The 14,363-nt window shown below is 46.3% G+C and overlaps 1 pseudogene; it reads left to right on the top strand.

Moving 5' to 3' along the window:
- The window catches only part of LOC119461003 (glutamate receptor ionotropic, kainate 2-like), a 310,204-nt pseudogene that overhangs the window by 126,858 nt on the left and 168,983 nt on the right, over window positions 1–14,363 (top strand).

Below are 14,363 nucleotides of genomic sequence, written 5' to 3'. Positions count from 1 at the left end.
GCGGGTTATTTATTATGGCCGCGGAGCGTATTCTTGGCAAGGACGCATTCTCCGGTTCCTGCGGAACCTTTTCGTAGCCCTCATGCAACCTGGTTCGTGCAAACCTCGTGAAACCTGGTTCGTACAAACCTCGTGCATCCTGTTTGTGCAAACCTCTTGAAACCTGGTTTCTGCACACTTCGTGCAAGCTGGCTTATGTAAACCTCGTACAGCCTGGTTTGTGCACAGCTCGGGCTTTCTTGTTCGTGCACGCCTCGTGCAACCTGGATTGTGCACACCTCATGCGACCTGGTTTGCGCACACCTCGTGCAACCTTGTTCGTCGAACCGTGTGCAACCTGATTTGTGCACACATCGTGCCACCTGGTTCGTGCAAATGTCGTGCAACCTGGTTTGTGCAGATCTCGTAAAACCTGGTTCGTGCAAACCTCGTGCAAAATGGTTTATGCACATATTGTGTGACCTGCTTCCTCGCTCAGCATGGAGTCACAGCTGTGGAGCCATCACTCGAAGCAATAAACACAGAACCGCTTCTAATGAACTTGCTCAAATGAACACTTGTGAGCTTAAAGCGTTACATTAAATGTCTCGTTCTAGGCTGAGGGTCTCCTGTATAAATGCGTTCTGATTCAAATAAATGTGTTCAGCTGTTTGGCAACCAAAACAGTTATAAGATTTATTCAACTACTCGGAGGGAGCGTAATAAAGGGCTACCGATGTGACTTTGAATGTGTTTTACGGCGCAGCCAATATGCTTAGGCTGTAAAGGCGTTTATTGCACGCAAGCGTTAGGGCCGACCGTTGGATCAGTTCAGGGAACCGCGAGCGCGAGCGGCGTAGTCCGAGCGATGCGCTGGAGAGACTGACCCACTAGACAGCGCTGATAAGGATGCCCCACTGCATCCTCCCTCTTCTTCACTACAAGGCTATGAAATGTATCCAGCATGTTTCTCCTAACGAAGCCTCCCTCAATTCATGGTGGACCGCAGACGCCAAACGTTCTGGTCCTCCAACCAGTATCGAGACGAGTACTAATAAAAACGCGAATGGATAATTTGCTACACTGCTCCAACAGTATCCGAAACTTTCAAAATGTTAGAGCACGTTTCTTCTAAGGTGTACGCGCCAATTTTTATTTTGACACATTCGATATTGTCGAAAGGATGCACTCTTTAATGTTTCAAGGCTTAATCGTGAGAACTTTTATAAATTCGCATAAAGACCGCAATTACGCCTCACATTTCTTTTGACGTGCCCTAGATATCCATCAATTTACGTTGAGTTTCCTATAGTTGTTCTTTCTATAAATGTTGATCTACGCGTGCATTATCCATGGCATCTTGTCTCAAAAGAACAGGTTCGCTTCGATGGACACAAACTTTCCAAGCCAATAACGCCAGAATTAGGCAGAACATACTCAGAAAATATCACCATGTGCTTGACCGCCGCGGCTTACTTACCTGCTTGCTTGCTTGTTTGCTTGCTTGCTTGTTTGCTTGCTTGCTTCGAAGTAAGCTTGTTCACTCTCGATCACATCGATACGACACATTAAATGTTCAGGTACAAATATATGCGTTGTATTCATGCACCAGTGTCACAAGTGAGGTAAAAGCAGTTGCACATGACACATTTATTCCTAATTGCTAGGTTATTACGGATGAAGAAGAGCTCTGATAAAACCGGGTAGCGGAGTGCTGAAAGAAAAGATGCAATAAACAGGCATTTTTGTTGAATCCAGTCGACGCTGGTCATGACGCAGGAAAGCCGGTAATATGAACAAAATTAACGAAGCATGGCGGCCGAAATCGCAGGCTGAAAAAATAACGTTTTTTAAGCTGTTCTTCGTGCCAGCCGAAATGTAATTTCACGAGAGGCACTGCTTGTTAGTGGTCCTTAAACAGCTACTGACGAAGAAACCCGGATTACCGCTGGACATCTCGCGGAGAAGGAACCTGTGCGAAATGCCCTTGAACATTGCTTAGCTGGGGAGTTCTTTCGTAAGTGGTTCGTTCCCTCCTTTCTCCCAAAGTGAATTTTCTGAGGTACGGAACCTAGCATTTTCTTTCTGCGGTCTTGTTAAGCACTGTGCAAAGAAATAATGAAGCATGACGAAACGTCTCATAGCAAGTACGGTCGTCTTAGTAACAGTATAATTTCGACAGTTCTAAAAGAATTCGGTCGCATGAAACGTACGCAAAGCCCAAGGAATAGGGAGTCGCTAGAAAAAAAATCTTTAAAAAATGAGCTATCCAGCGCTAATCATAGCTACTCTTAGAAGAAACCAGAAGACTACTTTGTGCGTGTCGACTACCGCCATTATTAGTGTATTTGATTGTAGCTTTATCGAAGGCCATTAAAGGGAATGCTCCTTCGCTGATTTCGGTACTGAACTGATACTGAGCTCTTGTTGAGCTCTTGGAACGTATTCCTTCTTTCTTTCTTTTTTGGCGTTGTGATTGCGGTCATCAAAACAGAGAATTATGATGGCGTGTGTCAAACAGTATATAACATGTAACTATTTGATTATGTCGACTTAAAAAAGTGCTTTGTCTACTACACTACTATATACCTAGTAAAATAAGCGTATGGGACCGCAAGAGCTCAAAATTTTAATATAGGCTAGAGAGAACAAGTGGTCATATCAAGACTTCTGAGATCATTGGCAAATAAATTGGCCACAGAGTTAGCTGCCTTTACTTGTTGCTACGGCCGACGTCCTTGAAGGAAAGTATTACGAATGATTATCTCCAGCCAGCCCAGGTCTCTCGTTTCTGTTAATGACACCTCCTCCGGTGCATTGCCGGGCGGCTGGGTGTGCCGCAATCTTTATTTCTTTTCTTTTGCAAAGCGTGGTTCCTTGCAGAACAGTTTTGCATATGCAAGAAGCCAACCTCTTGCAGCGTGAAGGAATGAATGGAGCGCAAATTTGTTTAGGCTGACTGACAAACTTTGGTTCGTGAAAAAACACAAAGAAAGTCAGGGGAGAAGAAATGCAATTAGGGAACGAAGTTCGTTGCTTTCAATAGCTGTAGAGGTCTTGCATAGTTAACTAGACTTTCTTGCGTTCTTTGAAGTGAGGCCCGGGGTATGCGAGATTAAGAGGGGGTGGGGGAGCGAGGGGGGGGGGGGGGGGCGGTGTCTGTGGCAATGATTACGGGTGGCGGGGATTTCTAAGAAGAACTTTTCACTATTCTGCCCTGCATCGATCGCTGGTACTCGGAGAGAAGAAACCGCAGTGCCAAGGCATCCTATGAAAGCAGATTTTCGAAGCAGCTTGACAACCTTTGCTTAGTGTGAGGGAGCGAGGAAATTTCAGGTGCAGTTAAGGTTAGAAGGCGCTCTCTCTTTGTGAACAGCGAGAAGCCTATCACGAATACTTCGTTCGCACTCTTGGCGTTGAGGGGCATGAGCTTCCCGCGTTCCACCGGCCCAACTTACAGTCTTGTTCTCGTGTTGAAGTAATCGCTATCATACGTACAACCAGAACGAAACAATTTCCACTGTGATGAAGGAATTTGCTAGACATAATATAAACTTAACAGATACGTTATGTGCAAGTGCAAGTAAATGCTGAGATTTTTACCAAACCAAATACTTTCCATTAGACCACTCAGATTAGACGAGTCAATCCAAATCTGCACTGCTTCGTTGCTATTTTTGTGATGGTGTTATTACGTCATCTATCAATTTGTTATATTATACTTTGTTTATTGATGCATTGTTCTCTTAGCCCTCATTACCTAACGTTTTGTTTTCTTCTTTTTTTGCCGCCTAAACGCCGCCTCCTTTATTGACAAACTATTCGGCGACGACACGTTGTGCCGCAATATTCACATGAGGAGCATTCTGCACTCACGGCCCAACATTCAAGACAAAATAATAAGCACATTCAAACTAAGAAAGATACAACAACGACTTTATTAAGAATACTCGCTTTCTTTTTATTTTAACTACACAATTTAACACTATCTGTGCACAATAAACCACATGCTGTGACCATCGTTGGTCAAACTGTTGGCCCTGAACCTGCCAGTGGTAAGGATCAGATAGTCGTGTCAAGTATTTTTGCATGCTAGTTGACCTTCGCTGTAGTTTGAGTTGGCAGGGTAGTCAGGCCATCGCTTGCTCAGCTGAACAATGTCGAATGCCGAGCGTTTACGCTGAATACGGGTGGGTGGTTACAAGAAGGCGTAGATGCTTCCTACAAGGGCCTCGGTCCAGAAGTCACGGCTCTTACGACTCGGGTTCAAGGCAGGCGGGTGGGCCGCACTCGAAGGCCAATCGGAAGGAGGCGTCGGGTCGATAGGCTTGCTAAGCAGGCTTGGTATAGCTTGCTGAGGCAGGTCCGGTTGACGCGGGTACGAAGCCGTCGGGTACTGTCCAGTAGAGGGAGACATAGCTGGCCCAGACAAATATAGCTGGCCGGGAGCCGGATACATCCGGCACGGATGGTCTCTAGGCTGTGAAGTCAGGCAGAGGCTTGTTGGCGTTGTTGTGCAGCCTGGCAGTGGTTGATACGGCATGGTGGTCGGTGGAGGAACATGCGAGCGATAGGATGCCTCGGGCCACCGTTGCTGCTGTTGGCAGCGGCGCGGAAAGCGGCACGCGAGACAGCACTGGGATAATGCCTCCATGAACATGGCAAGAGAAATGAAGGACCAGAGAAAAATGTGAGGTTATGACTGGTAATAGTGCGGCTTATGCGCTTCGATGGATGATGGAGCTCACGCTTGATGTAACTATACAATTTGCGTTGCGTGCCAGTATTGAATTTCCATAATCCAGCTTGTCGTAGTCACGAGGACCGCCTGGAACATCGAGCCCTGTAGCAACGAAGTGTCAGGGCTATTAGTTGCTGCTGCTAAACAGACTGCGATAGATGGCAACAGTACAAGAGAGACAGCGCTCACGCTTGAACGGCGTCGGTGGACTTCAAGCGATCGCAGAGACCGCCGTGGTGCAGAACTTTGCGCAGATCCTGAAAGCTATACGCTGTGGAACTCACGATTCCTGTCACTGTGGAACGCCATCTTGGTTTACACCAACTGAACTAGCGTAACCCACTACGGGGGTAGGTGAAGAATCGGCGTAAGTACAGCAAGACAAAGAAATTGTCGAGGATACTCAAATATTTTAGTTGTTATTAACTTGTGGTTAAGCACCAGGATAGTCATTATTTTTTTATTTCTTATTTCCGTAGAATCAATGGTCTTTCTTTTTCACTTCGTTTTCGTCATCTACCTGTCGCATGGCAATACGTATTTAGTTCTGCATCTGCATCTACATTAGTCCCAGCCCGCCGCGTGAGCCCTTGGCTTGTTTTAGCGTTCAGTGGCCTAATCATTAGACTGCAATGCTTGCTCACTTGCATTATCTGCTTTTCTAAATTGCCATTCCACTTTTTTTTAATACGCTCCAATTGGGCACAACCGATTGGGCACAATTGCAGATACGGTAACGATATATTTATTTTCTTCATCACAAGCAAATCTCTATTTCTCTGCCGCTTGACTCTATATGCCTAGATCAACAACTGTCTCAACTCTCTTTGAACGACACGGCGAATGCATGTTATAACCACACATAAATAGATAAATAAGTTTATTTATTTATGTACTAATTGATTGATTGATTTTAACGTCCCGAATCAAGAAAGCCTTTGTGTCACTCTGTAATCGAAAACTTGAGAATATATATATTACGTGCCAAAACAACCTTCTGATTATGAGGCATGCCGTAGTGGCGAATTCGGGAATAATTTGGACCACCTGGGATTCCTTAACGTGCACGTAAATCTCAATGCACGAGTGTTTTCGCATTTCGCTCCCATCGAAATGCGGCCGCCATGGCCGGAATTTTATCCCGCGACCTCGTGCTAAAGCAGCCCAACACGAGATTAAATTGTAGCATATAAAGCTTGTTATGAAGCTCAGTACACGAGCTTCTGCTATAGCTTAACCGCGGGTACACAGCGGCAGCAGCCGGAAATCGAGTTCACGGCTTCGTGTATACGGCAGGACAATGATCTAGCCGCATCGCCGCCATAGAAAATATGCGTACGAAACTGAAAACCGTTATCGCGATATCACGATCTACAATAACGACGTGCGTTTGTTGCAAAACATCGTCATTTAACCTAGGCGCCGTCGTTCAACCTTTTCTGCGATACTTTGTGTTGAAGTAAAAACAAGGTGAGAAGAAAAATTGATGCTCTTCCGTAGGGCCTTCGCCAAGCGGAGGGATAGCTTGACGAAAAATGATGATGCGTCCAGGCTTATAGCGGGTTCAGAATTTGAAATAAGCGTGATCTTCACGTTCCTCCTTAACATGCGGAGCGAAGCAGACGGGGATCTCTCGGGGTGAGAAGCGGTGCTTCTAGGCGAGGGTTAAAGTATGAAGAAAGAAAGAAAGAAAGAAAGAAAGAAAGAAAGAAAGAAGAAAGGAAAAAGAAAGAAGAAAGCAACACGACATCAAAATGCCTTGGACCTGCAGCGTTCGTGACCGATACCAGTGAGCATACGAGGCAAACGCTTGCGCAGGCCATGAAAACCGATGTCGAGGCATGATGCAGGGGGCTCTTCCGGTGCCTGTCAAGGAAGGCGCCACAGAGGGGAATTAAAAAGTTTCGTGCGTGTCTTATCCGCGGGAGCGAGTTCAAACGCGTCAAATAGGATCATAGTAAGAGAAATACAAAAAAAAAACAATGCTGGACATCAAAGGGTGAAACGAAGATGAGTGTGATTATCGCGAGCTTGATGTGTTGAGGCCACCGGCTGCGGCTGTTGGGCTTGTATTTACATTTTCCGCTAGTTGGGTCCATTAGCGGCTCGCTAAAAAAATCCTCCTTCGAAAGTTCCGCGGCGCCGAGCCGCAGCTTTACGCAATACGAGCTTTCTGCATTATGTGCCGCCTTTGTGACTTTGTGTGAACCCATCAATTTTGCACGCGAAAAAAGTTTCTTCGCCCTTTCGAGGCGAGTGTTAACGCTCGTTGGCAGCGCAAACTAATTATTGCGATGAAATCGAATGCCATAAAGCACAACACGTGATTATGAAGCTTTACGAGCTTATCGGAAACGTCGAGTGGAGCTCGTTGTGATTCCAGGTAGCTCGTTCACGACTGAACGTAAAATCAAATTACCTGCAAGCGGGCAATGGGTTTTTCAAGAATAGTAAACAGATAGGGAACACGTTGATATCCTTCTGTACACTGCACCCTGTACAGGTCAGATAGGAAATACGCCATAACTGTTCAAATGGTGAGGAGCAAATATTCGCTCCTTTAAAAGCAGCAGCCGTATCTGAGTAAGCGGGTGCAGCCGTTACGGCAAGACGCGCTTGCCCATACGTCTGATGAAAATGTAAGTGCGCAGGAAACCTGACACTACCTCCAAATTTAAGTATTTTCCACGGAAATGTTCTCGTGCTTATCTGTACCATAGTATCCGGTCGCAGTAGAACGATAACGCGCATTCGAAAATTCGTGAGAGCGTCTTCTCATCGGCTGGCGTTCGGGCTTACGTTCCACGTGACAGTGATTGGCGTGTTAAAGAGGCAGTCGCTACAGCAATGATCAATCGTGAACAGCGCTTACGAAACAGAACTTTTTGCGAATGCCGTCCCTGATTTATGGCAGCAAGCAGTTGCATAGGGGCAGTTGTTGGTGCATGTACCACAAAAAAAAAAAAAAAAAAAAAACATTTCAACTCATATCGGTAATAGTGGTCCTGTTGCTTAATAAATACAAATGCATTTAAAATGTGTTCTTGATGCCTTATCCTATTGATTCTCCACCTCTCACATATTTATTTCCATCAGTGTCTCCTAAAGTCGAAACATACGAGTTTACAGTGCACTAAACATCAACAGCGACGTTATCGCAAGAACCGCTTCCAGAGTTCATCCAGACCTGCACCTTATCGCCCTGATTGACTTCATCGCTCCCCAAACACACATTCCTCTTCTCTTCCCTAGCCGCTCGCCAGTTAAATTCGTGTGTGAAAATGAATTTCTGTAGTTTCATAATAGTCTTGCAAAAGCGCTCACCGTAATGTGCAATGCATACCCTATACATTGTCGTTCAAGCTGCATCCGAAGTAGTGTTTCAGATATTTCTCTGCGAATAGTAAGCGTTATTAACGTATTTCGTCGTTTTTCTATGTACGTAGCCATTATCTGATCTTCTTCTTGGCGCATGAGCTGGCGCGTTTCCTTTTCAGAATAAAAAAAGCGCTTGGCAGCTTCGTCGGTCTCGGTTTTATCAGTGGTAAAGGTGCGGGGTACCCCTTTTTGGCATAATATACATTTTGATTTAGTTTTCATAACAACAATCTACCGATCTGCACAAAAGCCTTGCTCAGATATTTTTTGCGATTTTAAAAGGCACGGGTAACGACTTTTCCGCGTAGATAGGTAAACACAGAAGTCACGTATAAAAGGTACATCTCGAGGCGACATCGGTTCAACGAAGCTACTAAACCAAAGCGAGCATTGGACCCGCTTTCTGGTTTAGCGTTTCCGTTTGCGTGAAACTGCTCGATCGCCTTCCGCTGCTCGGTTGCGTCGTAGTCATGTTTATATTACGGGCGGTAATGAAGCCATTAGCGCCTCCATCCAGCGTCCTTTCGAGCGGTGCATGGGAGCGTGCGACAAGCGAGAGCCGCTTGATCAGCCGGGTTGGCGGGTCGCATGACGAAACATCGACCAAAGCATAGGAGAGAAATCGGCGCGTTTTGGCGGAAGCGGGAAGGATGTGTCACGAGGCTCTGAAGAACTCGTGTCCACACATCTAGCGTGCACGGAAGTCGGCACAGACAGACGGACGACCAACCGACCCTTGAAAGAGCGTGAAATACACTATGAATGCTTACTGCATTAAACGCACAAGAATTGCCTTCGCTGCCTTGTAGGCCAATGATCGCGTGGCACGGTATTCCAGTGACATCTGCACAGACAGCTGACATTCGGCCGGTCACCGCAGTGCATTGAATATTTATTGTCCTTGTAAATTAAATCAAGCTCGGCAGCACAATAAGTGCTTGGACCTAACCCTCCTCTATATACAATGTATATTCTTTTTTTTTCCACATCAATGAGGTTTCTTCGTGTGTTACAATTGCCTTTCTAATTGTTACTATTATGTGAAAAGCCGTACCCGCCATAATTAAATGGTGACTAAATGCTCTGTCAGAAATTTTCATTTCGATAAAGAAGAAAAACTGGTCGAGGTCCTCTGGAAACAACGTAGTGTGTATGTGGCGCGCAAATTAGCGGTCTATAGACGAAGCATGCGTGAGTCCTGAAGAAAAAAAAAGTAAGAAAAAGGAGAGATAGATGCAAGACAATTGTCAAACGAAATAGAAGTCACTCAAACGAAGCGAAATGATAAAAAAAAAGAAAACGAAAAGAAAAACAAGTAACGAAAGTAAGCCGAGAGGCAGGAGGGTAATACATAAATGTGCGATCGGGTGGTGTACGATGCCCGCGCATATTGAGGAGCGAGCAGATAACAAACAAGGAAAACGAGGCAAAGAAAGAAAAGAAAAATGCAGAGGCAAGAAGCGAGCCGAACAAAGCGATGTAGTGTAAGGACAGCTCGTCGCTGGGGGGGTGGGGAGCTCGGGCCTCCGGATGTGCCACCAGCGCGCCGTCGGTATCAGCGCCTCGCACGGCCGAAGTTCGGTCAACGGTGCAGCAGCAGCGGCGGCACAACGGCATTACGTCTGCTTGTTTGCCCGGCCAGGCGAGCCGCGCCGGCGTGCCTCATGAAGCGCGCAAATGTACCGACGGTGGCGACGACGACGACGAACGACGATGCCGTGTGGGTCCCGGCGGCGGCGAGCAAACATCGGAAAATCGAACCCTCGTTTTCCTCCTTTCCCTTCGTGCTTATTCCCTTTCCTCCTCCTCTCTCTCTCTCCTTCTCTTTCTCTCTTTTCTCTACGTCTGTCTCGCGCACCCGTCGGCTATTATTCCTCGTGCGCTGGCCTCCCGATGCTCCTGCTATCCCGGTTCTTGCTTCTTTATCGCTTGTAGTCGGAAAGGCAAACTTCGCTCGTTCTATACTGTATGGACCCGTCGTTTCTTTCTTTCTTATTTTTTTTTAAACATCCAGTAGGCAAATTTTATTCCTAAACGCTGTTTGCTAGTTCACATTATGATTTGAAAGCATTGGAAGGTCTTTTATAAGCAGAATTCGCCGGTTGCTTTATTTTCTATAGGACGCGCCGTGGTGAATATGTGGAGTTGCGCTGCACATGAGGTCGGGCATTAGACTCTGTTTTGCGGTGGCCCAATTTCCATGCCGGCGGAGTTAGGAAAAAAACAATCTCGTGTGCTTCAACGTGAATCAACCTGACCTTAACTCTAACTAGTCTGCGTAATCGTGCTGAAAATGCTGTTTTCAATTTACGAGCGTGCAAAGGGTATTTAGGCAGAAGCAGTGCGTCTTCATTTGATAAGAAAGAAGACAAGACAAAGAATGGCAAAAACGAAAATACCACAACCCAACGCTTAAAGGACAATGAAAAGCTCCATCTAGCAATATACAAGGCTTAGCTTATACGTATATGGCTTTTTAGGAGGCCAATGACCGTACAACCCGAACTGACGCGCTTGATATTTTGGCACGTCGCTTTCAGCGCCCAAGCCAGCGTTGTAATTCGGAGGCACGCCATGGTAGTTGCGACTACCCGTGTCTCACAAACTTGGTCATGTTTCGTATGACGATAATTTTGATGAATTTAGTTTAACCAAAAAAAGTGCTGAATGTGCCCCTTTTAGGTGCGTGCATTTCGTAAACAGTTTATTTCTTCGAACTTTGGAGTGTAGATAGATAAATAGATAGATAGATAGATAGATAGATAGATAGATAGATAGATAGATAGATAGATAGATAGATAGATAGATAGATAGATAGATAGATAGATAGATAGATAGATAGATAGATAGATAGATAGATAGATAGATAGATAGATAGATAGATAGATATAAACGTTATTGGTGAAAATAAAAAGGATTTGGGGAGTAGATGGTCAGAGTACGCAAGTCCAAGTCCAGGGTTGTACCTGGATAAGGTCAAACCGCCCGCCGGACCTGATCCAGGAGAGCCAGCTGCTCCTCCAGGTCCGAACTGGACAGTTGTGCCTCCCACAGCTCCAGGTTTAGGATTTTAAGTGCGAAGCACTTTAGGGGCCCGGGCTGTCGGCATCTAATTTGATGTCATGTCGTCGTGGTCACGCGCCAAAACAGGATCTGCCGCAAACGCGCGTCTCGTTCACTTGGTATATGCCAAAAGTGGCATGGAAGGGTACGAATGTATGACTAACATGACCGATAGGTCATGACATCAATAAAATCATATGCTCGTCAGTTACGTCACGATAAACGATAATAAAATCACGTCTAGCGCATACCCGCATTGGATATGCGGGAATTAGCAGAAAGTCGTGAAAATGGCTTCCGGAACGCCAGTCTGGTACCAGTGCACCGCAAGAGAGGGCGCCACCACCCCACAGGTGCTCGATTCCTCGTCACATGTGCAGGAGGAGGAGGAGGGAAAACTTTATTTTCGTCAGATGCAGAGTTATTTAAATTACTGGGTTTCTTCTGCTAGGCGGCGTGAAGTGGCCGTAAGCCCTTGACTTTCGGCGACCTCCAAAGCCCAGTTGACGGTCCGCAGCTGGACCGCGGGATCCGAGCTGGACACCGCTACCTCCCAGTCTGAAGTGTTATTAAGCTCGAGTTCCGCCCTAGGTTTCAGCCCGGGGCAGTCGCTCATTATATGTGTCAAGTCCGCTTTATAGGCGTCGCAGTTCTTGCATTTAGGTGAGAAGCAGCCCGGATATATTAGTGAATATTTGTAAGGGTTGGCAAATGAGCCAGTCTGCAACTGTCTCCAGGTCACCTGTTGCAGTTTATTCAGTGATTTATGCGGAGGGGGGTATTTTGTCTACCTTCGCGGTAGTGCATAGTAATTTCATGGAATGTCACCATGCGATCCCTCGCTGAACCCAGGTCGAGGCCTTCCACCGCCCGGCTGACTGAAACCTCGGGCATAATTGTGGGCAGCCTCATTTCCTGGGTGCGAGGAATGTGCTGGGACCCAGATGATTTGAATCTGGCGATCAGGCGGTGGATATTTGTTTAGAATTTGCATGGCCGGTTTGTGGATTTTGCCACTGGCAAAGTTTCTAACTGCGGTTTTGGAATCGCTAAAAATGATTTCCGCGGTGGTGCCACTTATAGCCAGAGCTATAGCTGCCTCTTCTGCTTCCTCTGCATGCATGCAACAAATTGTTGCTGCGGAGTGGGCCTGACCTTGATTGTTGACTATGCCTATAGAGAAGGCATCTCGACTTGGGTATTCCGCAACGTCGACGTGGACTATATCCTGCAGACCCGAGTAGTGTTTATGTAGAGCTTTAGCTCTTGCTCTCCTTCTGTCCTTGTGATGTTCAGGATGCATGTTTTTTGGTATTGGGTCTATCCTTAAATTTCTGTGGTATATTAGGGGACGTTTACATATTGAGGTGTGTGTGGATCCGTATCGGATCCCCAGGTCCTCCAGTATGTGTCTTCCTACTTGAGTTTTGGATAGCCTCTCCAGTTGGGCTAGCTTGTGTGCCTCGACCAGCTCCTCTAGGGTATTGTGAATTCCCAATTCAAGGAGCTTCTCATTAGCCGTGTATCTAGGGAGGTGAAGGGATGATTTGTATGACTGTCTAATTAGGCAGTCGATTTTCTTCTTTTCAGCCGGGTAGAGGTGCAGGTAAGGAAGGGAATATACTATGCGGCTCAGGACGAAGGCTTGGACAAGTTGCCTGAGATCCGCTTCCTTCATGCCTTTATGCTTGTTTGCTATTCGTCTAATTAGCCTGTTTGTTTGGCTAACGCATCCTATGATTTTGCTCAGGGTGAATGCGTTCTTTCCGTTGTTTTGTACGTGCATCCCCAGAATTCTAAGGGTCTGCACCTCTTGCACGTACGTGCCATCTACCATCACCTTGATGTCCGGGTGAGGTGTCTTTGCTCGTGGTTGAGCCCTTATAATCAGAAGTTCTGACTTTTGGGGGGAGCATGACAGGCCTATTTGATTCGCATGATATGACACTTGATCTGCTCCTGCTTGTAGTGTTTCCTCGATCTCACTATCACTTCCGGTATTAACCCAGAGGGTGATATCGTCAGCGTATAGTGAGTGTCTCAAACCAGGGATTGTGCTAAGTGCGGTAGCTAGCGGTATAAGAGAGATGTTAAATAGTAAAGGGGATAGTACTGATCCCTGTGGAGTTCCTTTGCTGCCAAGTTGCAATATGGAAGATGCGACGGAGCCTAGCTGGAGTTCGGCAGTCCTGTCGGAGAGGAAGGCTTTGATGTAGTTGTATGTCTTGCGTCCGACATTGAGTTTCTCCAATGCAAGCATGATTGCCTCATGATTAATGTTATCAAAGGCTTTTGTTAGATCTAGGGCTAAGACAGCTCTAGTTCTTTTCCTGTGAATAGGGTGTAAGACCTCTTCTGAGAGTCTTAGCATGATGTCTTGGGTTGATAGATTTCCTCTAAAGCCTATCATGGTGTGCGGGAAGTAATTATTGTCATCCATGTGGCTCTGTAGCCTGTTTAGAATTACGTGCTCGAGCACTTTGCCTAAACAGGAGGTGAGAGATATGGGCCTGAGGTTCTGCAAGTCAAGCTTCTTTCCCGGTTTCGGGATGAAGACAAGAATAGCACAAGAATAACATAACGAAAACACCGGCGCATCACTGCTTCGCACTTCCCCAGGTTTCACGTTAGTGGAGCTACACTAGTGCTGGATTTGAACTACACAAGCGCAGAATTTGAGCAGGATTTAAGCTACGTTAAGCGCAGTATTTAAGCAGGAATTGAACTACGCAAGCGCAGGATTTTTCTGTATGTTTAACTGCTGCTTTTGTGTGCAGCTCCATGATACGTGAGGTGAAGTGGGGCTACTTATTCCTTATTCACTTATTCTACTTATTCCTCGTGATTCACTCATTTGCCCAAATATAAAACAAGCGAATGTATTGTACAGAGCAAATAAAATCTATCAATATATCTATCTATGTGTGACTGACGAAGCCTTTTCTCTCTCTCTCTCTCTCTGTCGTTTCGCAGGAGGCCTGTTCGACAATGCGGACGACGAGCAGGAGTTCGCCTTCCGCGTCACCATCGAGCGCATCAACAACGACAACGGCGTGCTGCTGCGCTCTCGGCTTGTGCCGCGCATCGAGCGCCTCGACAAGGACGACAGCTTCCGGGCTACCAAGAAAGGTAGGGCGTGTCCTTCTTCTGCAATGCGCACGCGCAGAAGAGCCGGAATGTGCCACCACCGACGCATTCCATT

The sequence above is a fragment of the Dermacentor silvarum genome, chromosome 8, assembly GCF_013339745.2.
Source record: "Dermacentor silvarum isolate Dsil-2018 chromosome 8, BIME_Dsil_1.4, whole genome shotgun sequence".
NCBI classification, from domain to species: Eukaryota; Metazoa; Arthropoda; class Arachnida; order Ixodida; family Ixodidae; genus Dermacentor; species Dermacentor silvarum.
This window is presented reverse-complemented; position numbering and strand designations above follow the sequence as displayed.